The sequence below is a fragment of the Saccopteryx bilineata genome, chromosome 2 (genome assembly GCF_036850765.1).
Source record: "Saccopteryx bilineata isolate mSacBil1 chromosome 2, mSacBil1_pri_phased_curated, whole genome shotgun sequence".
Taxonomy (NCBI): Eukaryota; Metazoa; Chordata; class Mammalia; order Chiroptera; family Emballonuridae; genus Saccopteryx; species Saccopteryx bilineata.
The window spans coordinates 349,380,132-349,402,611 of NC_089491.1; the positions used below are offsets into that span (position 1 = coordinate 349,380,132).

The following is a 22,480-nucleotide window of genomic DNA, read 5'->3' on the forward strand; positions in this document are numbered from 1 at the left end:
GCCTGTGCTCAAGCTGGTGACCTCGGGGTCTCGAACCTGGGTCTTCTGCATCCCAGTCTGATGCTCTATCCACTGCGCCGCTGCCTGGTCAGGCTCTGAGTTTTTGAATGAACAGATTGTTTGTTGGTATTTGTAGAGTGGGATTTGAAGTTTGAATTAGGGAAGATGTGCTGATCTTTACTTATCTTGTTTATTTTCAATAACTTTCAATCATTCAACTTTGGAAAATAGCTTCATTTATTAATAATAGTGATAAATATATAATAGCTGAATTTATGAGCAATCATATCTGTTTGACAGAGTAGAAACTGAGGCTTACAGATTAAAAACTTTGCTCAAAGTAACACAGCTGGTAATTGATCAAGGCATAATAGAATCCAGGACTGTGACTGGTGGTGGCGCAGTGGATAGAGTGTTGACTTGGGACATGGCGGTCCCAGGTTCGAAAACCCAAGGTCGCTGGCATAAGTGCAGGTTCACCTGGCTTCAGAACAGGCTTACCACTTGAGTGCAGGGTTGGCGGCTTGAGCATGGCACCTTTGACATGATCTATCCCATAGTTGCTGGCTTGAGTTAGGGGGTCACTGGCTCAGCTGGAGCCACCCTGGTAAAGGCACGTATGAAAAGCAATCAATGAACAACTAATTGTCACAGCTAAGAGTTGGTTCTTCTCATCTCTTTCCCTTCCTGTCTTTCTCTTTCTCTCTCACACAAAAAAAAACATAAAACAACTGGGACTGTCCTTGGGTTCCTCATTCTTAATTACCACACTAAACCTTTTTTTCACTTATTCAGCAAATTCTTATGAAATGCCTCTTTTGTAAGGCTATGCACTAGGCCCCAGATGCAATGGCAAATAAAATCTGGATCCCTGTCCTTTTGAAATGAAATGTTTTAGGCTTTAGGACTTTCTCCTGAGATAATATAATAATTGCTTTTTTAAAAGTGCAAAACAGCCTGACCGGGCGGTGGAGCAGTGGATAGAGCGTTGGACTGGCATGCGGAAGACCCAGGTTCAAGACCCCAAGGTTGCCAGCTTGAGCGAGGGCTCATCTGGTTTGAGCAAAAGCTCACCAGCTTGAGCCCAAGGTTGCTGGCTCGAGCAAGGGGTTACTTGGTTTGCTGAAGGCCCGAGGTCAAGGCACATAAGAGAAAGCAATCAATGAACAATTAAGGTGTTGCAACACGCAATGAAAAACTAATGATTGCCTGACCTGCGGTGGCGCAGTGGATAAAGCGTCGACCTGGAATGCTGAGGTTGCCGGTTCAAAACCCTGGGCCTGCCCTGTCAAGGCATATATGGGAGTTGATGCTTCCTGCCCCCCCCTTCTCTCTCTCTCTTTCCTCTAAAATGAATAAATAAAAATTAAAAAAAAAACAAAAAAAAAACTAATGATGTTTCTCATCTAAAAAAATAAAAAAGGCCCTGGCCGGTTGGCTCAGTGGTAGAGCGTTGGCCTGGCGTGCAGAAGTCCCGGGTTCGATTCCCAGCCAGGGCACACAGGAGAAGCGCCCATCTGCTTCTCCACCCCTCCCCCTTTCCTTCCTCTCTCTCTCTTCCCCTCCTGCAGCCGAGGCTCCATTGGAGCAAGATGGCCCAGGCGCTGGGGATGGCTCCTTAGCCTCTGCCCCAGGCGCTAGAGTGGCTCTGATCGCAACAGAGTGACGCCCCGGAGGGGCAGAGCATCGCCCCCTGGTGGGCAGAGCGTCGCCCCTGGTGGGCGTGCTGGGTGGATCCCGGTCGGGCGCATGTGGGAGTCTGTCTGACTGTCTCTCCCTGTTTCTAGCTTTGGAAAAATACAAAAAAAAAAAAAAAAGTGCAAAACAAAGTAATCCCTTGTCTTTGTGAGATTAGTTTAGACATGTGAAGTACTGAATATGTGACAGAAAATTAATTCTCCTTAGGAATTTCTGGCTTGTTAGAAGATATATGGTAGAGAAGGTAGAGTGCCTTTTTGGAACGTTTATTGTATAGATGAGAGGAATAAATCTAAAGTTGAAAGAAATATCTATAGTCCTTGCCTTTAAGGGATTCCAGGTCAGCTTTAGGAAGTGAGTATGATATATGGAAACATTCTCAGAGGAATTACAGAGAGCATTTAATAAAGAGCATATCTATAAAGTTACATATATTATTGTTAATTGAAATAAATGATAATGGTTATATGTACAACATACCTTTTTTTGGTAAATTTATTTATTTAAAGGCTCACTTTATATTTATTATACACTGCTCAATTTTTTTTCTTTTGTATGTGCCCTGATGGGGCATTGAACCTGCAGCATTGTTCTGTTCTTTCTTTTAAGATTCTAATGCTTTGAGAGAGAAAGGTAGAGAGAGAAAAGTGGTGCGTAAGGAGCAGGAAGCATCAGTTTATAGTAGTTGCTTCTTGTATGTGCCTGGCCCAGGCAAGCCCTGGGTTTTGAACTGGCAGCCTTAGCATTTTAGGTCAATGCTTTATCCACTGTGCCACCACAGTTCAGGTACAACATTGTTCTTATGTAGCTGGAAGTCCAGAAGTCTTGCAGATATCAGGATTGTTTGATGTAATGGCTTAATGCTGTCTGTCATCAAGGACCAAAGTTCTTGCCAAATCTTGGCCACGTTTTGATGTTGATGGCATCTTCAGGCTTGCTCTAAGGTAACTGCCGTGGTTTGAGGTGTCATGTTTAGCAGTGTCTGAGGAAGATGGAGGTTTTCTTCCTCATCTTTAGGATTGAAGAAGTGTTTCTCACAATTCTTTCTTGGAGATCTTCCAGGATTGGGTGCCATCCCCGTTTCCAACCAATCATTGGCAAAGACAGTGGGTTAAAATTAACCCATTAGGATAGATAGAGTGGATATGGGAGAGCCAACCACAGTATTTGTTACAACAGTGATTTGAAAAGTTAGTAGTAGTATGTGTGTGTGTTTCTAATCAGTCTTGACATCCACTACATTTCTGGGGTAAATTTTAAGAAAACTTCTTTTTTTCTCTAAGATTTTTGTGTCTGTAGTGGCTTACTTTTGAATATTATTTGTAAAAATTGGTGCATAAGCAGAAAGATACATGATTTGAGTATAAAACAGGTTGACTGATTTAAGTGCCATAAACACTGTGACTTTCTTTTTCTTTTTTTTTTTTTTTTTTTTTGTATTTTTCTGAAGCTGGAAACGGGGAGAGACGGTCAGACAGACTCCCGCATGCGCCCGACCGGGATCCACCCGGCGCGCCCCCGGGAGGAGAAGAGAGAGACAGAGAGGAAGGGGGGGTGTGTGTGTGGAGAAGCAAATGGGCGCTTCTCCTATGTGCCCTGGCTGGGAATCGAACCCGGGTCCCCCGCACGCCAGGCCGACGCTCTACCGCTGAGCCAACCGGCCAGGGCCAACACTGTGACTTTCTGACTCGAGCTAAGGAATGAGAGAAAGGGAAAGTTGGAATTTTTTTTATCCTAAAATACAGTTTTTGAAATGAGCATTTTCATCTTTTTCCTATTCTGTTGAAAAAAATATATATTTCATAACCCTTGGCTATTTGGGGACCTGATTAAATCTGGCAGTTGATTTTTTTTTTTAAGAATTTCCATTGATTTGGGGTTGGGAAGGAGAGAAGCATCAATCCTCTCACTTAGTTCCATTTAGTTGTGTGTTCATTGATTGCTTCTCCTAGGTGCCCCCTGGGGGTGGAGCCTGTGACCTCTACACACAGGTTGATGCTTTATCCACTGTGCCACCCAGTCAGGCCTTGGCAGTTGAGTTTTAAAGGTTGAAGCAGTAGTAAGATTATTTTGTGTTGGGTGTCGTTGAACATAACATTTAAGTATACACTGCAAAGGGCTTTGCCTTATTTGGTGTTTTTCATTCTGCTCATTTAGCTTTAAGAAACCTCAGATTCGGGCTCTAGGTTGCCATCTATTGGTCCTGGAATTGTATGCTATATTTTGTGGAATTACTATTATGTGGAGATGTGTTTGTGTACATTTTTTTAATCAATTAGTCTTCTCCAGGATTATACATTAAAAAGCTAAGACTAGGATTTCATTTGAATGTCTTTACAAATATGTATACATATATTCATTTGTTCTTTGTGTAATCTGACTCTGTGACTTTCTTAGCTGTTTGCTTTTGCTATTTGAGAACCATGTTATGACAATGATTTTAAGAGTACAAATGGAAACTCATGGAAATATAGGTTTCAGATGCTGTAGGAGCTGATGACTTAGTATAACTTTGTGGGAGGACTAAGCCCTGCTTTTTTTTTTTTTTTTTTAACTTTTTTTTTTTTTTTGACTAGCAGAAGTGAGGCATACCACCGGATATTGGTTCTGGTAAGCCACAAGAGTATTGAGCACTTCTCATCTTCATTTTTGGTAGAAGAGCATACTCTTCTCATCTTCTGAATTTGATGATGGAATTGTTTTTTTTAAATTCAGTTATATAAAGTAATATTTTTGATGAATCTGAGTTCCTTTTTGTTTTTAAACTTTTCTTGGCAACGTTTTCTTTAGCTTTAATGGATGATGGAATTTAATTTGTGTAAATGTCACACTTTGCATTATATTACTGATTTTTAAAAAAATTTGATTGATTTTAGCAAGGGGCAGGGGAAGAGAGAGAAACAGGAATATCAGTCCGCTCCTGTGCATGTCCTGACTGGGGTTCCAACCGGCAACCTCTTATTTATTTTGGAACCGACTGAACTATCTGGCCATGGCCTGAATTTTTTTTTTTTTAACCTAGAAAAGGTTCCATTATTTTAAGACTCTGTTTTGGGAAATCAATAAAATACTGTACTGACAAACTGGTCATGAAAAGTGATAAATTGCCACTACTTTAAACCAGGTCCTGTAGGAAGGTGGGAAGTTTGCTTCTTGTGAGATTTGGGTTCTTCTGTGGAGTTCTTTGTTAAACTTTCAGCATAGCAGTGAACTTCCTTTTGGTGGCGACTGAAAGCATAAATACTCATTGTGTAATGCCAATTTGCCTGTTTCCGCGGATCTGCCAAGCCATGACACCCAAAACAAGACGCGTGCTTTTTAACGAAAACTACAGTTCCCAGCGGGCCGGGCGCTGGTGGGCTATCACTTCCCCTCTCTTTACCGGCGTCTTCCCGGACTGGCCCGGCGCGGGCCAAAGCCCGCGCCTGCGCAATGACGATGTGCGCCTCTTTGCCTCTTTTTTTTTTTTTTTTTTTTTAACCCTGGCGGCTGCGGAGCGCGGCGCTGGGGCTACTGCCTAGGCGTGCTGCAGTGTACGGTGGCAGGCTGCTAGGACAAAGGGCGGCAGGAAGCCGCTCCTTCACTAGTCAAGGAGCTTCCTACATGATTCAGCGCACGTTAGCCCTGGGATACTGTGGCAACGTCGGCATTAGCTACAGGCCTTACCATACAGTGCAAACAGTTCCTCGCTCACGTCCTCTCGCTCCGCCGCGCCACCCGATCTTACCCCTCATAGCCGGTGCGCAGCCCCGCCAGACCCATCGCGGAGGAAATGTGACGGCCGCAATGCCTCAGGTTAGCCTTAAACCTCGGCCGCAACAAGGGCCAGCTCACACCCGCCGCAGTGCCGCGTGCCGCCGCACGTCTGGGAACAGCCGAGGCCCTGCACCGCGGCCTCCGCAGATGGAGGTGCAAGCACCGCGGCCGCGGCGAGGAGCCATGACTGAGGCGGCGGCGGCGGCGGCGGCGGCCGCGCCTCCTGGCGGTCCGTGGGGGCGGCGCGCCGGGCGCCCCCTGGCGGCGCGCCTGGGCGGAGCGGCCCTTCGCCGCCGAGCCGCAGCCGGCGGAGGCGCTGCTGTCCCTCCTCCCCGTGTCCCCGGCGCTCGCCCGCTTGCTCGCTCGCTCCATTCTCCCTCCGCTTCAGATTAAAGGGGGGGAGGGAAAAGGAGCTCGGCCGCCATTTTCCCAGTGCCGCCGCCACCGCCGCCACCGCTCGCCGAACCGGCGGGAGAACCTAGCACCGTAGCGAAGCCGACTCGTCTCGCCGCGGCGGCGCGGGGGGCGGCCGGAGCGCGCTCCCGGGCCAGGAAGAGACGTGCGGGGGTGGCGGCCGGGGTGCGGGTTCGGGCTGCAGACGGCGGCGCTTGTTTGTGCGGGGCGGGGGGGGCGGCTTCACCTTCTGCCCCCGCCAGCCCGTCCTCCCAGCCGGGCTGCGGGCTCCGGCCGTGCCCAGATCCCGCCGGAGCCGAGGAAGGCCGGAGAAAGAGCCCAAAAGAGAAGAAAAAGCGGCCGCTCCCCGCCGCCTTCCCCTCCCCCTCCGCCTCGCCCCCCCGCCCGGAAAGTCAGGGCGGCTCCGGGCGCCGGGGGGGAGGAGAGCGGAGGGCCCGGGCCGGAGCCGCCGCCGCGCGCCCCCGCCCGCCGCTGGCCCTCGGCGCCCAGGCCGGGGGCTGTTTGCAAACTGCGCCCATTTTGTGGGGCTGAATCTGCCCGGGCTACGCTCCTCCATCACGTGGTAGGTGCTGCTGCTCCTTTCCTCCACCTCCTCCCGCTGCCCTTTCTCCTTCTCCTCGCTCTCCCTGTGGCTCCCATTTCTCCCTCTCTTTGTTAGTTGTAACTAGAAAGGCAGGGCAGGGCAGGAAAAATCCCCGGAACTTTAAATGGCCTCTCCGGGCTTCCCCGCTGCGGGTCCGGGGCTGGGAGTCGCCCCAAGGGCGGGGGTGTGCGGGGGCCCTTCCCCACCAGCTGCCGCCTCGTTCGCCAGCTTTTCCTTTGGCGTTCTATTTAAAAATGAGGCCTTAAGAACACGAATTATTCTCTTAAAATAAAAAACAAAAAACAAACAAAACCCCAAACAAACTCTGGCTCTCGCCTTGAACTTCTCTTGACTGCAAAAGGCCTTTCTCTGAAACATTTTGCGCGTTTCACGGTGTATAGCACAACTCTTGATTGTTTAGTGAGATGTTATTTGCTTCATTTATTTATTATTTTTGTTGCCTGTAAATTGAGGTCACTTAGGTTTTCAGGTCTAGTTTCCTTCAGGCGGACGTTGTGTGTGTGGGTTTTTTTTTTTAAGCTAAAGAGGAAGAGGCATTTATTTGCTTTTTAAGTGAGTTTGGGGGGCCTGTTTTCCGGCTGGCGGTCTTTTGATTCTCAGCATATAGTTTAGTTCTTCTATAATTAACAGTACCTTTATGTTTTACTTAAAAATCCTTTTGTTTTCCATTTTCGGCATTCCATTGTGGTATTTTTGAGAAACACGTTTCTTAACTATTGCTTATTGATTGCCTTAGGGGAGAAAGGGTGACATGATGGCGCCACTTTAAATTGCTCTTTCCTCCTCTGTTTTTCCCCTCTATTTTAGAGGTCACTGGTGCATTTTTCCTGACCTATTAATCAAACTGTACTTGAGAATATTAACAATACAACTCGTAGGGCTAGAGTTTGGTACCCTAAGGGTCCGGAGACTCGAATCCCGAGGTCCCCAAAGTTCCCAGAAATCGCCCTAGTCCTGCCTCGCCTCCCTTCCCTCCATTCACAATCCTGGTTTTGCCATCTCCTTTGTCACGTGGCTAGAAATCATTGTGTTTTTTTGTTTGTTTTGGGGTGTGTTTATATTTTTAAATTGTAGCCCAGTGGAACCTACACTTTCCCAGTTGGAGAGAGCAAAACGTTTTAGTTGTTTTAGTTTTAGAGTCGGAGAACATTTGTAAAAAACGATAAAATTACATAATCTTTGCCTTGCATAATCATGATATAGTTATAGATTGTTACTGAACTTCGTTTCTAAACCACTTTCAAGTATGGAAAAGTAATACATTGGAATATATTTTTCATATCTCAGAATAGTATAGTTTATATTTTTCCTACTTTTGGAGTCATTTAAAGTACCATTATTTACAAAGGCTTTGGTGGGTGTGTTTCCCCTCCCCCCCTTTATAGAATGTACTTGGTTCCTTTTCTAACATACTGTTTGATCAGTTTAGAAATTTTTAGTTGTCTGCTGGTTTGTCAGTTATCTTATTAAAACAGTAAATACTTTTGAGTAATAATTGTGTTTCACCTAAAGGTATTTTAGTGCAATTCTGTTGTGTTTTTTTTTTTTGCTTTTAATTCTATAAGTTTAAATGAATGTTTAGTTAACCTGTTTCTTCATATTAGTATTCCTAATAATTGGGGTAAATTTCTGTTTTATAAAATGCCAAGTATATTTCTGTTTTTCTACATAGGTTACTAACCACCATTTCTTTTCAGTTTAAAAAAATGCGATTTAAACATTTTTTTAAAAGAAATGAATGTGAAATGTGATTCTTAAGGATGCATTGATTCTTGTACTGTGTATTTTCAGTGGTTTGGGTCATTTTCTTTGCTAACAGTTACATCATGTCATGTGATATGTGCAGTGTGATGTGTAATTCTAAAAATAAGGCAAGGTAAAAATGCTCATCCTTTGGGAATTTAAAAAATGTATTATAAATGTGTGATAATTGATTTATATATCTGATTTAGGTAATGGAATTCTGATTTCAGTTTCCACTAGGTTTTTGCAACAAAGTGTGCAATTCCTTTGAACTTTAGCATATATACATATTTGATGTATTTGTTAGTTATGTCATGATTGGAGGTGGTTAACTTTATTTCTCAAGTGGCACTAGTTGAAGAGAAACATGAGCCCCGTGACAAAGATTCTTAACATGTGTATTGCAGTTGGTCTCTTACAACTGCCTCATTGAAGTGTATGTAAGATAAGTGTTTTTGGTTTGTGTCTGTAGACAGTTAAAAGAGTGGTCAGTTAAATATTGATGGAACCTTGAGGTGGGGTGAGGTTTTTGGTCCTTCTACCTATGAGTCTATTGAAATATTTAGAAGTGTTCCTGCATTTTTTCTGAAAGCCTTATTCAGGACATTAGTATTTGGCTTTTGTGCTTTACCAAAGTCAGATGTTAACTTTTTGTCTGATATTCTTTCTTCTTGCCTATACATGTTATTTCTATGGCTAAATCTGCAGAGCATTCTTTGATTGTTTGGTGACATATCATTATCCTGTTGAGGAAAATTTTGTAAGCTAGAATATGAGTAAGCCTTAGTTCACTTTTGAACTTTTATCAAGGTGAGAAGAAAGGAAAATAACTCCCATTTTTTTTCAGATATTGCCAATACTCTTCCATGTCTAGTAATGTTACATTGTATAACCTACATCCTCTAAATTTTATTGAATTGGCCACAGATTTTAATTGTATTTTAAAGTGAAAACAAGTTTTAGATTTGTTCTGTTGATATAACCTGACTCATGTAAGCTGTAAACATGTGGTTGATAATGTTGGTTTGAGAAGTATTTTAGTATATGAGTGCTTCTAGTTAGGAACTTCTGTGAATAAATTTAGTTACTTTGTTATATTAGAAACAATTCTTTTTTTTTAAATTTTATTTATTGATTTTAGAGATGAGGGAGGAGTGGGAAGCATCAACTCATAGGTAGTTGCTTCTTGCATGTATGTGCCTTGACCAGGCAAGCCCAGGTTTTTGAACTGGCCACCTCAGCATTCCAGGTCCAGGCTTTATCTACTGCGCCACCACAGGTCAGGTGAAACTATTTTTTATTTTTTAACTTTATTCAGTTTTTTGAGAGAGAGAGAGAGAAGGGAGAGGAGCAGAAAGCATCAACTCTCATATGTGCCTTGGCCAGGCAAGCCCAGGGTTTTGAACCGGCAACCTCAGCGTTCCCAGGTCAACACTTTATCCACTGAGCCACCACAGGTCAGGCTGAAACTATTTTTAAAAGTTATGAAAATATACTAATCCATGTTGTATTTTCCAAACAATAGTCATTAAAAAACCTGAATTTAAAGAGTAATGCTTATTCCTCTTATATTTAGTTAGTTTCCTTGGGGGGGGCTTGGTAGGGGTTACTTTTTTTCTTCTTGGTGAAGCCATTAAGTGACTTAACTTCCTGGAGAGAGAGATTTTTAAAAATTCATTGGCCCCCATGCCCCAAAATCTTCATTCCTTTGAGTTTGGAAAGGGAGAATAGTGCAGACTAAGTATGTGGCTTTCAGTTGATTCTCTCAGAGCAAATTTCATTATTGAGTGATTTATTTAGAGTTTTAAAGCACTTTTTCTTTGCCTTTTTTATTTTTTATTTTACTTTATTTTATTTTATTTTCTTTCATTTTTCTGAAGCTGGAAACAGGGAGAGACAGTCAGACAGACTCCCACATGCGCCCTACCGGGATCCACCCGGCACGCCCACCAGGGGCGATGCTCTGCCCATCCTGGGCGTCGCCATGTTGCGACCAGAGCCACTCTAGCGCCTGGGGCAGAGGCCACAGAGCCATCCCCAGCGCCCGGGCCATCTTTGCTCCAGTGGAGCCTTGGCTGCGGGAGGGGAAGAGAGAGACAGAGAGGGAAAGCGCGGCGGAGGGGTGGAGAAGCAAATGGGCGCTTCTCCTGTGTGCCCTGGCCGGGAATTGAACCCGTGCCTTTTTTATTTTAAGTATATTTCTGCCTCATTGTTTAGATTGTTCTAGGTTTCAGGAAACCTCTTTCACATTAGTATTCTTTTATTTGATCACTATAAATTTTTATTCATTGATTTGAGAGAGAGAGAGAGAGAGAGAGAAGCATCGCTACCCAGCTAGAACTTTGAACACTTTATGAAGAATTGTACAGTGCAGGTGCCTCAAATAAAAATGGTCCCAAACACCTGGCTTGCCCTCTCTCAGTGTGAAGAGTATTTGGACCATGTCCTTCACCTAAAATAGGACTTTAACTATTTCTTGGAAATCTATATTAAGACTGGTTTTGCGCTGGCCAGGTAACTCAGTTGGTTAGAGGATTGTCTCGACAGGCCAAGATTGTGGTTTGATCCTGTCAGGTCACATACAAGAATCAGTCAATAAATGCATAAATAAGTGGAACTACAAATTCATGTTTCTTTCTCTTTTCCTCTCTTTAAAATCAACAACAACAAAAGAGTGGTTTTCCAGTCTTCATGTTGCTTCTGAAAATATATATTTAAATTATTTTTTCTATTTTAATAAATTGCATATTAGCCTCTGGGCATACTAACAGTTTTGTAAAAATATATTTTTTTAAATATTCTTGCCAGAGTGTAATAATTCATAACAAAGTAAGACTTTTCCTTAATACTTCCCATTCTCTATGAAATGTGAGATCAAAACTCAGTGAAACCACAATAATAGTTAGGAAAGACAGTATGATTTGGGAAAGACAAATACCCTGCTGTACCAACATTTGAAGGCCACAAAAGAGGTAGGAGGTAAGTGGTATCACTTGGAGATTGTGGGGAGAATTGTTGGTCACAGGAAAAGAAAAATTGATAGGGTCACTATTCATCAGTTATTTCTTTCTACATTGTGTCTTGTTTCTGTCTTTTAGGATGTAGGGTAAAATGTACTAGAAAAATAAGCCAATCAGTATAATTTACCAAAAAGCCTGGACTCCAAACAGGACTGAAATTGACATTTTTTTCTTTATGTGTTAAGTTTTTTTCTTATCTTGCTAGAATAAAGGTAAAGCTAAAATGAAGGTTATGAAGAAAACTGACTTCACAGTAGAAAGCACAGCTCATTTATGAATGAAAAGGAAACAAATTTTGGTAGTCTGAAAGAAAAAGATTTATCTATGAAAGTTTTAAACCTTTATGCCAAGGTGCCCTCAAAGGTGGATACCTTTTAAATTCTTGTCTCTCTTTTGGGTGGCAAGTCGAGATGATAGCTTCTGAATAAATAAATTTTACTTTCTGCAAGCCTTGCTTTTACAAGATTTAGCTAGCTCCATGAAATTTTAACATTTGAATGCCCTAACCTAGGGAATTATTTAGCTATATATTTTATTGTTGACTGTAAACTTGCCTTTTCCCCCTAGTTGTTGTTTGTTTTTTTTTGACAGAGTCAGAGAGAGGGATATATAGGGACAGACAGGAAGGGAGAGAGATGAGAAGCATCAATTCTTCAGTGTGGCACTTGAGTTCATTGATTGCTTTCTCATATGTGCCTTGATGGGGGGGGGGGCTACAGCAGATCGAGTAACCCCTTGCTCAAGCCAGCGACCTTGGGCTCAAGCTGGCGAGCTTTGGTCAAACCAGATGAACCTGCGCTCAAGCTGGTGACTTCAGGGTTTCGAACCTGGGTTGTCCGCGTCCCAGTCCGACGCTCTATCCACTGCATCACTGCCTGGTCAGGCCCTAGTTCTTATTTTTTAAGAATTACAATTTCTTCCCCAAGCTTTTGAAAATTAGGATAGGTGGAGGTAAATTCAGTGCAGTTTTATCTATATGTTATCAAAAACTCTGGTTCTTGTTACTTGAACCAGGAATTCCAAATGAGGTCCTAAACTCTGAATTTTAAGTACAGCAGATTCTGCCCTTGTTTGGGAAAAGTTGCGCGAGTGGCATCAAACTTAATAGAGTCCCTTGCCTTTTAATTTTTTTCTTAAAAAGGATCAGTTTAGGGTCAGACCTAGCTAATACCAGTTGGAGGGGAAGTGTTGGGGAATAAAAAAGATGAATAACAATTTTGTTGCTAGGACGTTAAGCCAAAAATTGCTAAAAACTGATACCTAGGCTTGCTTTTGCTACTTGTTACTTGGCCTTTGTGACTGCTAATTAGCACCTCCACCAGAGGGTGTAAAGCAGGGGTCCCCAAACTTTTTACACAGGGGGCCAGTTCACTGTCCCTCAGACTGTTGGAGGGCCGGACTATAAAAAAAACGATGAACAAATCCCTATGCACACTGCACATATCTTATTTTAAAGTAAAAAAACAAAATGAGAACAAATACAATATTTAAAATAAAGAACAAGTAAATTTAAATCAACAAACTGACCAGTATTTCAATGGGAACTATGCTCCTCTCACTAACCACCAATGAAAGAAGTGCTCCTTCTGGAAGTGCGGCGGGGCAGGATAAATGGCCTCAGGGGCCCACATGCGGCCTGGCCTGCGGTCCCTGGTGTAAAGGGATACAGGTGAAAAGCTAATCAGTTTAATTTTTGGTGTTTGCTAGTGTAGAGGCTTTGTAGAAATACAAGTTTTTTAAGTTGAACTGCTGGGAAAATTTCATTAAACTGCTTGTACATTATTGTGGAAAACAGGATTTTTTTTTTTTCTTTTTCTGAAGTTGGAAACAGGGAGGCAGACAGACAGACTCCCCCATGCGTCATACTGGGATCCACCCGGCATGCCCACCAAGGGGCGATGCTTTGCCCATCTGGGGCGCCACCCTATTGCAACCAGGGCCATTCTAGCTCCTGAGGCAGAGGCCATGTAGCCATCCTCAGCGCCTGGGCCAACCTTGCTCCAATGGAGCCTTGGCTGCAGGATGGGAAGAGAGAGAGAGAGAGAGAGGAAGGAGAGGGGGAGGGGTGGAGAAGCAGATGGACGCTTCTCCTTTGTGCCCTGGCTGGAAATCGAACCCGGGACTCCTGTACGCCAGGCCGACGCTCCACCACTGAGCCAACCAGCCAGGACCAGAAAACTGAGGATTTTGAAGACCTTAAGTACATACCAAAAAAAAAATTGGGCAGCTGTTTTTGTAGTTACTGGTTTACTGCTTACCTCCTACTTTTCCCTTTGACCTCCCAAGGGAATGAAAGAAGGATGTTGGTATTAATATTTAACATTTCCCTGGCATTGGAAAAAATTTTTATTTATCGTTAATTAAGTCTCTGAAGGGATAAGGTAGGTTTCAGTGAGATCCCTGGAATTTAGTCAAGGATCCCTGCCAAGAATAACCTGTTTTCTTTTGAATTGCTTGGACCCTTCAAGAAGCTCTGATTTTAGGATTGTTTAAACACTTGTATTGTTAGAGTTTATTAGAAAGAGATGAGATTAAAAAGTACATTTCCCCCCTCTTTGTCTTTTTGTGAGCTAGATAGGTAGGAAATTTGAATTTAGTGGTAGGATAGAAATAGGATAAACAATAAATATACTGCTCACAAAAATTAGGGGATATTTCAAAATAAATGTGAAGTGATTAAAAAAGATTTGATATTTTTTATTTAACGTCAGAAAAGCAAACAAATCATAGAAAGATGTTTGATTATGCTGCAAATGAGATGCAAACTCAGTTGTTGTGATTGAGTAGCAAGTGACATATTGGTGGGAGAACAGAAGCATGTCATACTGGACAGGAGTGCTACACATTGACTGTTGAGTAGGGTGTATGGTCACCCAAAACTGCCAAAACACACTGACAGTGATGAGGCATGGACAGGATCAGTTTGTCCAGCAGTTCTTGTGGGATCCTCGGCCACTCTTGCTCCAGGGCGACTTTCAGCTCAAGAAGTGTTGTGGGGTGCCTGACCAGGCGGTGTCACAGTGGATAGAACATAGGACTGGGATGCGGAGGACCCAGGTTCGAGACCCCGAGGTTGCCAGCTTGAGTGCAGGCTCATCTGGTTTGAGCAAAGCTCACCAGCTTGGACCCAAGGTCCCTGGCTCGAGCAAGGGGTCACTCGGTCTGCTGTAGTCCCATGGTCAAGGCACATATGAGAAAGCAATCAGTGAACAACTAAGGTGTCGCAACGAAAAACTGATGATTGATGCTTATCATCTCTCTCCGTTCCTGTCTGTCTGTCCCTGTCTATCCCTCTCTCTGACTCTGTCTCTGTAAAAATAAAAAAAATCCATGTCTAACCGAAGGGGGAAAAAAAGTGTTGTGGGAGACATTGGACGGTTTGCTGGACGTCTTCCCAGTGCATCCCAAGCACGTTCAGTGAGATTCAGGTCTGAAGAACGTGAAGGCCAGTCCATGAGTTCAATTCTCTGCCTCCTGAAGCATGTTGTTGACGAAATGTGCACGCTGGGGCCTTACATTATCATCCATGAAAAGAAAGTTGTTTCCAACTGCTCCAGCACAGGGTACCACTGTAGGGTGTAGGACCTCATCTCAATATCTGACAGCAGTAAGCGATCTGTTTCTGATGACATGGAGGTCGGTATGACCACCAATGCTTCCTCTACTACTGAAGGAGTCCCTTTCTTGTGTGAAACGGATTCTCCCATGTTCCTCATTCACGCCAGGTCAGGTCATGATGATTGTTAGGCTGAAGACTGAACCGTGACTTATCAGAGAAGAAGACAGTTGACCACTCATCACAGGTCCAGTGGTGATGCTCATCAGCCCACCTTCAACAGGTTTTACGGTGTTCAGCAGATAATGGAATACATACCATTGGTGGCTGGGCATGCAGTCCCAACATGACGGAGCTGATTTCATATGGTCTGGGTGCATATCTGTTGTCTAGTGGCAGTGAGAAACTGTCCCTGCAGCTCTATTACATTGCTGTGCTTGTTCCTTCTTGCCAGTAAGGTCAAGTAGCGATCATTTCTTGCTGTTGTGGCAGATGGGCTACCCTGCCCTTGTTGTCTTCGCATTGTGTCAGTCTCTTGAAAGTGATTCCACAGTCTGCTAATCACGCTTTGGGATGTTCCAAGTGCTGTTGCCACTGTCCTCTGTATTTGACCAGTTTCAAGACGTCCTATGGCTCTCCAGGCTTCACATTTGGGCAAATCGTGTTGCAGGGGCATTGCAAGGGCTGTGAAATTGCAGGATGTGTACTTTCAAGACCAGGAAACGTGCATATACTCTCTCTTTAGTACTCTCAGCCTTTTGTACAGTGCATTTTCACCAGTGAAACAAAAGTTGGTTTTGCACCTCACTTGCATAATTGAACAACTCTCTGACTTGTTTGCTTTACTGATGTTTTTGTTTAATAAAAAAATGAAATGTTTCTTTTCATTGCTTCATATTCATTTTGAAATATTCCCTAATTTTTGTGAGCAATGTATTTTGATAGGTAGTCATTCTTCAAAAGTTTTTTTCTGTATATATATATTTAAACACAAACTGGCTCATATTTATATGGGTTGGTCTTTTTTTCCCCATTTAGCTAGCTATCAGAGGTTTTTCACAGCAAAACATAGTTTTCTTTTTAATAGCTGCATAATTTTCTAGTATGTCTTAAATTTAAAGAGTTTTTGTTTTTGTATTACTATTTTTTCATGGAAGAATTGTGCATAAATCTTTATGTATCTTTGAGAGTATTTCTGTTGATAGGTTCCTAGAAGTGCAGTGACTGGGTAAAAGTTTGGGTAATTACATTTAAATTTTTGATAGATTTTTGCTTTCAAAAGGCTTATGTGACTAAATTTAATAGTTTAAAAGGTGCAGTTAAAAAGTTTGCCAGTCTGAGTGCAGGCGCTTGGCAATATAAATAATTGGAACTTGAGATAGGTGAAGTCTGTCCTAGATTGTTTGGTGCCTGCTTTTTTTTTAATCGATTGATTTAAGAGAGAGAGAAGCATTCATTTGTTGTTCCACTTTGTTGTGCATTCATTAGTTGCTTCCTATATCTGCCCTGACTGAGGATTGAACCTGCAACCTTGGCTTTTTATTTTTTATTTTTATTTTTATTTTTTTTTTCATTTTTCTGAAGCTGGAAACAGGGAGAGACAGTCAGACAGACTCCCACATGCGCCCTACCGGGATCCACCCGGCACGCCCACCAGGGGCGATGCTCTGCCCATCCTGGGCGTCGCCATGTTGCGACCAGAGCCACTCAAGCGCCTGGGGCAGAGGCCACAGAGCCATCCCCAGTGCCCGGCCATCTTTGCTCCAACGGAGCCTTGGCTGCGGGAGGGGAAGAGAGAGACAGAGAGGAAAGCGCGGCGGAGGGGTGGAGAAGCAAATGGGCGCTTCCCCTGTGTGCCCTGGCTGGGAATCGAACCCGGGTCCTCCGCACACTAGGCCAACGCTCTACCGCTGAGCCAACCGGCCAGGGCCCAACCTTGGCTTTTTGGGACGATGCTCTGACTGGGCTAACTGGCTAGGCCCTAGTGTCTACTTGTTAGATCGTTGTCATTTTATGATCAGACATCCCCTTAATTTCATGATGTATCTCCAGCTGATGCATTCAAAATAGAATGTTCAGGTTAACTAACCTGTTGGTCCACTGTATGCCATGCACATGTAGGGGACAAAGGTAAAACAAACCATAACCTCTATTAAAAGAAGTGTACAGTCGCCTGGCCTGTGGTGGCACAGTGGATATAGAGTGTCAACTTGGAATGCTGAGGTCCTCAGTTCGAAGCCCTGGGCTTGCCTGGTCAAGGCACGTATGACAAGCAAGCAGTGAACAACTAAAGTGAAGCAGCTATGAATTGATACTTGTCATTCTTTCTTTCCTCTCTGTCTTCTCTATAAAATCAACAACAACAAAAATTTTTTTTAAGAGTATACATTCTAGGGAAGGAAGGGAAAGACAAAATTGGGAGTTTATATTACATTATGAGATGTTGCCCAGGATGCTATGGAGGTGCAGGTAAGATCCTAGAGAGAGAGGGACCCCTAAATAAATGGACTTGGAATAAGTAGGGAATGCTTGAAAGAGTATGTGATCTTGGAGAAGGGGCAAAGGTGCAAAGGGCATGGAAGAGCCTGCAACTATAAATACGATTCGGGAAGCTTGGAGTGGGGCCAGGTAGGAAGGAGATGAGGCTGAGTGTAAAAAATGGAGGTACATATGCTGTGTGGGGAGTTTGGATTCATCTTTACCTTAGTGTCATTGAAGGATTTTAAGCAGGACTACAACATAATCAGATTTATATTCCCTCCTTCCTTTCCTCTTGTCTTCCTTTTTTTTTTTTAAATTTTTTTAATTTTATTTATTCATTTTAGAGAGGGAGGGAGAGAGAGAGAGAGAAGAGAGAGACAGGGGGGAGGAGCTGGAAGCATCAACTCCCATATGTGCCTTGACCAGGCAAGCCCAGGTTTCGAACCGGCGACCTCAGCATTTCCAGGTCGACGCTTTATCCACTGCGCCACCACAGGTCAGGCTTGTCTTCCTTTTTAAAAAAAAAATTTTATTGATTTTAGAGAAGTGTGGGGAGAGAGAAAAGGGAATGTCAATCTATTCCTGTGTATGTCCTGACCAGGGATCAAAACAGCAACCTCTGTGCAGGGGGACAACGCTGTAATCAACCGAGCCATCTAGCCAGGGCTCCTCCTTTTTTTGGTAGTGGATGCTAGATTGAAGACTTGCTGAGACAGGAAGAAAGAACAGTTGGGAGATTATCATTGTCTGGATTACTGTAGTGTATGTATAGTGAGGTTGTGAACTAAGGCAGTGCTATTAAGGATGGAATGAATGTGGCTATCATTTTACCTATTTTGAGCTCTCCCTAGTCAGCCTTCAAAATTCAGTCAAAATATCATCTCTTTCTGGAAGCCTTCCTTGACCTCTTCAGGCAAAACCCAGTGCTTTTATCATCTGGGTTTTCATCTGTACCTATTTTCTATGTTCTTATCTTTGCATTAATGAGACTTATAATTCTTAAGTGTCTTCACATTAGACATTAGCTTCTGTAGTCTATTATTTGTGCTGGCATTAGTATATGTTTAAATGAGAAAACTAGAAGATGGTAGTACATCAGTGATTGAGATCAGGGTTCTTGCACATAGGGAATGTTGAAGGCAGGAATTGGTTTTGGGTTTGGTGTTGGGGGCATGGAATGGGTTTTGGATATGTGATGCTTGAAATAGTGTGGATGGTGCTGGACCCTACATACTTTCTTTATTTTATTTTTTTTAAAGATTTTACGTTATTGGTTTTTAGAGAAAGAGAAAGGGAGGGAGGAGTGGGAAGTATCAACTTGTAATAGTTGCTTCTGTATGTGCTTTGCCTGGGCGGACCCCAGGTTTCAAATCGGTGGCCTCAGCATTCCAGGTCTGTGCTTTATCCACTGTACCACCACAGGTCAGGCAGATCCTACATATTCTTTTCTTTTCTTTTCTTTTTTTTTTTTTTTAAAGCAAGCAAGAGACAGACGGGAAGGGAGAGAGTTGAGAAGCATCTATTCTTTGTTGCAGCTCCTTAATTGTTCACTGATTGCTTTCTCATATATGCCTCGACAAGGGGGAGGGTTCCTGCTAAGCCAATGACCCCTTGCTCAAGCCAGCAACCATGGGTCATGTCTATGATCCCACACTCAAAGCTGGTGACCCTGCCCTCAAGCTGGTGACATTGGAGTTTTGAACCTGGGTCCTCAGTCACCCAGGAAGATGCTCTATCTACTGGATGCTCTATCTACTGTGCCACTGCCTGGTCAGGCCAGGGCCCTACATATTCTTCTTCTTCTTCTTTTTTTTTTTTTTTTACAGAGATTGGGGGGGGAGATAGGGACAGACAGACAGGAATGGAGAGAGATGAGAAGCATCAATCATCAGTTTTTTGTTGTGGCACTTTAGTTGTTCATTGATTGCTTACTCATATGTGCTTTGACCGTGGGGCTACAGCAGACCGAGTAACCCCTTGCTTAAGCCAGCGACCTTGCGCTCAAGCTGGTGAGCCTTGCTCAAACCAGATGAGCCCTCGCTCAAGCTGGCGACCTCGGGGTCTGGAACTTGTGTCCTCCGCATCCCAGTCCGACGCTATATCCACTGCACCACCGCCGGGTCAGGTGGGCCCTATATACTCTTTAGGTTTTAACTTAAATGTTGTTCCCTCTGAGAAACCTATGACTTCACCCTATATGAGGGTCCCCTGATATGTCCCCACAGAATTGATTGCATAGTAGTGTCTTTTTTTACTGGTTTTTGTCATCATCATAGGCACTTAGTGTGGTGCTTTTAATATTGTAGGTATTTTAATGAAATGTTTATTGGAGATGATCAGTTGGTATTCCCTTATCAACTTATTCTAAAGACTAAAATTTGAAATCTAGTGTCTAGCAGTAAAGGCCCTTACAATTTAAACCTAGCTTTAAACTGCTTAGTATCTAAAAAGTGTGGACTTTAGAATTAGGGATTTCAATTGGAATCTTGCTTCTGCAGCTTAATGTTAGTGAACAGCAGTCACAATAACCTTCAGTCAGAGCTATGATTCCTTTAGTAATCCCAAAACTTTTTCAGTTAAGCAGCTCTGTTGGCACAGGAAAGTGTTAGAGGCTGGGTTGGTGAGATCCACATCACTTCTTTGTTTTATAATAAAAATTATGCTTCCCACCCCCTATTGTGTTTCATAAAATATCTACATTTGTTTTCATGTAAAAGACTTACCAGTGTGTCCCATGATGTGCCTTTCAGTAATTTATCACAAATCACTACATACATAGCTGCTTTTTGTTTTTCTCTCTTTGAGAAGCTGTACATGTACCTTCTGGCTCATCCAAATTGTTCTTTAGATCATCTCCCATATCCTTTCCCATTATTATTATTATTATTATTATTATTATAGAGACTGAGTCAGAGAGAGTGATAGATACAGTAGATAAGGACAGATAGGAATGGAGAGAAATGAGAAGCATCAATCATTAGTTTTTTGTTGCGACACCTTAGTTGTCCATTGATTGCTTTTTCATATGTGCCTTGACAGGAGACCGAGTAACCCCTTGCTCAAGACAGCGACCTTGGGTCCAAGCTGGTGAGCTTTGCTCAAACCAGATGAGCCTGCGCTCAAGCTGGCAACCTCAGGGTCTCGAACCTGGGTCCTCCACATCCCAGTCCGATGTTCTATCCACTGCGCCACTGCCTGGTCAGGTTCCTTTCCCATTTTGATTTTCAGTTTATTGGTTAGAGTTTCTTCACCTCTCTCTGCTTAGCAAAATCTTAAATTTGAAGACCTACCTCACCAAGTATATTTTGACTACTCTAACCCAGTCAGTAAGTGCTTGCATTATACCAAGTTCTAGAAAAAGTCAGTGAGCATGCAAGAAAAGGATGCTAAAGAACATTACCTGATTTGGAAATATAATAAGTTGACAATTAGAAAACATTCAGATAATTTGAGTTGAGTGATTTTGAGTTTAAGTGCATTGTACAATTTAAGTGAGAAGAAAGCAGTGTGAATCTGCATAGTGTGGAAATGTCATATATCGAAAGGTTAGTTAAGTTTTGGGCCTAAATGGTAGAAGGGCCTTCTAGGTAGAAGTGGCATCCCTGGGCAAAGATTGTGGAGTTTGGAATCTGTGTGGAGTTTGAAGTCCATGCTACATGATGCACTTACTCTGATATGTTCTAAGTTGCATGTTGGAGAATTTTGACTTGTGAAAAAGGCACCAGAGCTATTTTAGAGTAGGTAAGTGAGGTGATAAAAAGGTATGGAATGGATTGAGCACTGAAGCATCAGTCAGGAAGCGACTATGATTTAGGTGTGAGCTGATAAGGACCCTGGCTGGGCTGATGAGGACCCTGGCTGGGTTTGGGTTGGTTGTGTTAAAAATAGAGAGGCTAGCCTGACCAGGTGGTGGCGCAGTGGATAGAGCGTCGGACTGGGATGCGGAAGGACCCAGGTTCGAGACCCCGAGGTCGCCAGCTTGAGCGTGGGCTCATCTGGCTTGAGCAAAGAGCTCACCAGCTTAGACCCAAGGTGGCTGGCTCCAGCAGGGGGTTACTCGGTCTGCTGAAGGCCCGCGGTCAAGGCACATGTGAGAAAGCAATCAATGAACAACTAAGAAGTCGCAACGCGCAACGAGAAACTGATGATTGATGCTTCTCATCTCTCTCCGTTTCTGCCTGTCTGTCCCTGTCTATCTCTGCCTCTGTAAAAAAAAAAAAAAAAAAAAAGAATAGAGAGGCTATATCCCACCTGAACAGCTTTATGAGCAGTAAATGGAAGGATTTCATCATAAAGAAGATGAAGTTATGAAGGAAAAGAGCTTTTTCTCCTGTCCTTAAGGGCCTTTACATTAATGTTTGTGTCACTTATTTGGCCCTTCTGCAGACTTTTAGCCCCTTTAAATTTCTAGATTTAAGCTTGGAGGAAATTTTGACTGGACTACTGTGGTAATCACTTTAGTTGAGGTTCTTAATTGCAGTAGCTTCTTCATTGCATTCTTTGCCTTTTTATTTTCTTTTAATCCATCCTACCCAACTGGCCTCTTTAAAAGCACAGTTCTGATGTGTCACTCTCCATTTGTAAAATCTTTCGTGACATTTTGCTGCCTGTAACTGAGTAAAAGTCTGGCTGGCTGTGTAAGGTTGTCATTAATGATCTGGCTTCAAACTCCCTTTCCATCTTTTCCTGTACTGCTTCCTCTATTAACTGTATTTCAAGCAAATTGATCATTTCTTTTAACCTCCAGGATATTCTATTGATAGGTTTTCCCACAGCTTGCCTTTTCTTGAGCTGTTTCTTCTCACTAGAATGCCATGTTACCATTCTCTTGCCCTAGCCTCTTACATAATTAAATTTTAACTAATTTTTAAATTTCAGCTAACATTTGACAACTTCACTGACACTTCCCTAACCTTCCTTCCTCCTTCTCTTTCTTTCCTTTGTGCAGAGTAATGAAGTAATGGGTAAAGAGGTTAGTAGAAGCCACATTATGGCCAAATTTTTCTTCCCTATCTCATTTTTGTTCTGTTTTCGGTGAATGTGTGGTGATTGGCCAGCCAAATGGCAAAACCCTTCCCCTTGGGTTTTTGCGGCTTATCAATATTTAAGGTGGCTGCTGCCAGTTTATTCTTATGTATTTGGGAGTTCTGTCTTGGACACTAATGAGAGGTAAGGCAAAGTTTTAATTTGTAGGTGTAGAAGTTAGTG

At 43.0% G+C, this 22,480-nt stretch overlaps 1 protein-coding gene across 4 annotated transcripts in view; it reads left to right on the forward strand.

The window, feature by feature from the left end:
• KANSL1 (KAT8 regulatory NSL complex subunit 1) overlaps positions 1–22,480 on the forward strand; it is a 217,615-nt gene that overhangs the window by 35,755 nt on the left and 159,380 nt on the right. For 2 of the 4 annotated variants that reach the window (XM_066262683.1, XM_066262686.1), the window contains exon 1: positions 5,833–6,430. The exons of the other annotated variants lie outside the window; for them this stretch is intronic. The gene's annotated coding sequence lies outside the window, so the exon portion shown is untranslated. Of the gene's footprint in view, positions 1–5,832; positions 6,431–22,480 lie in introns of those variants that run through there. 4 annotated transcript variants of the gene reach the window in all.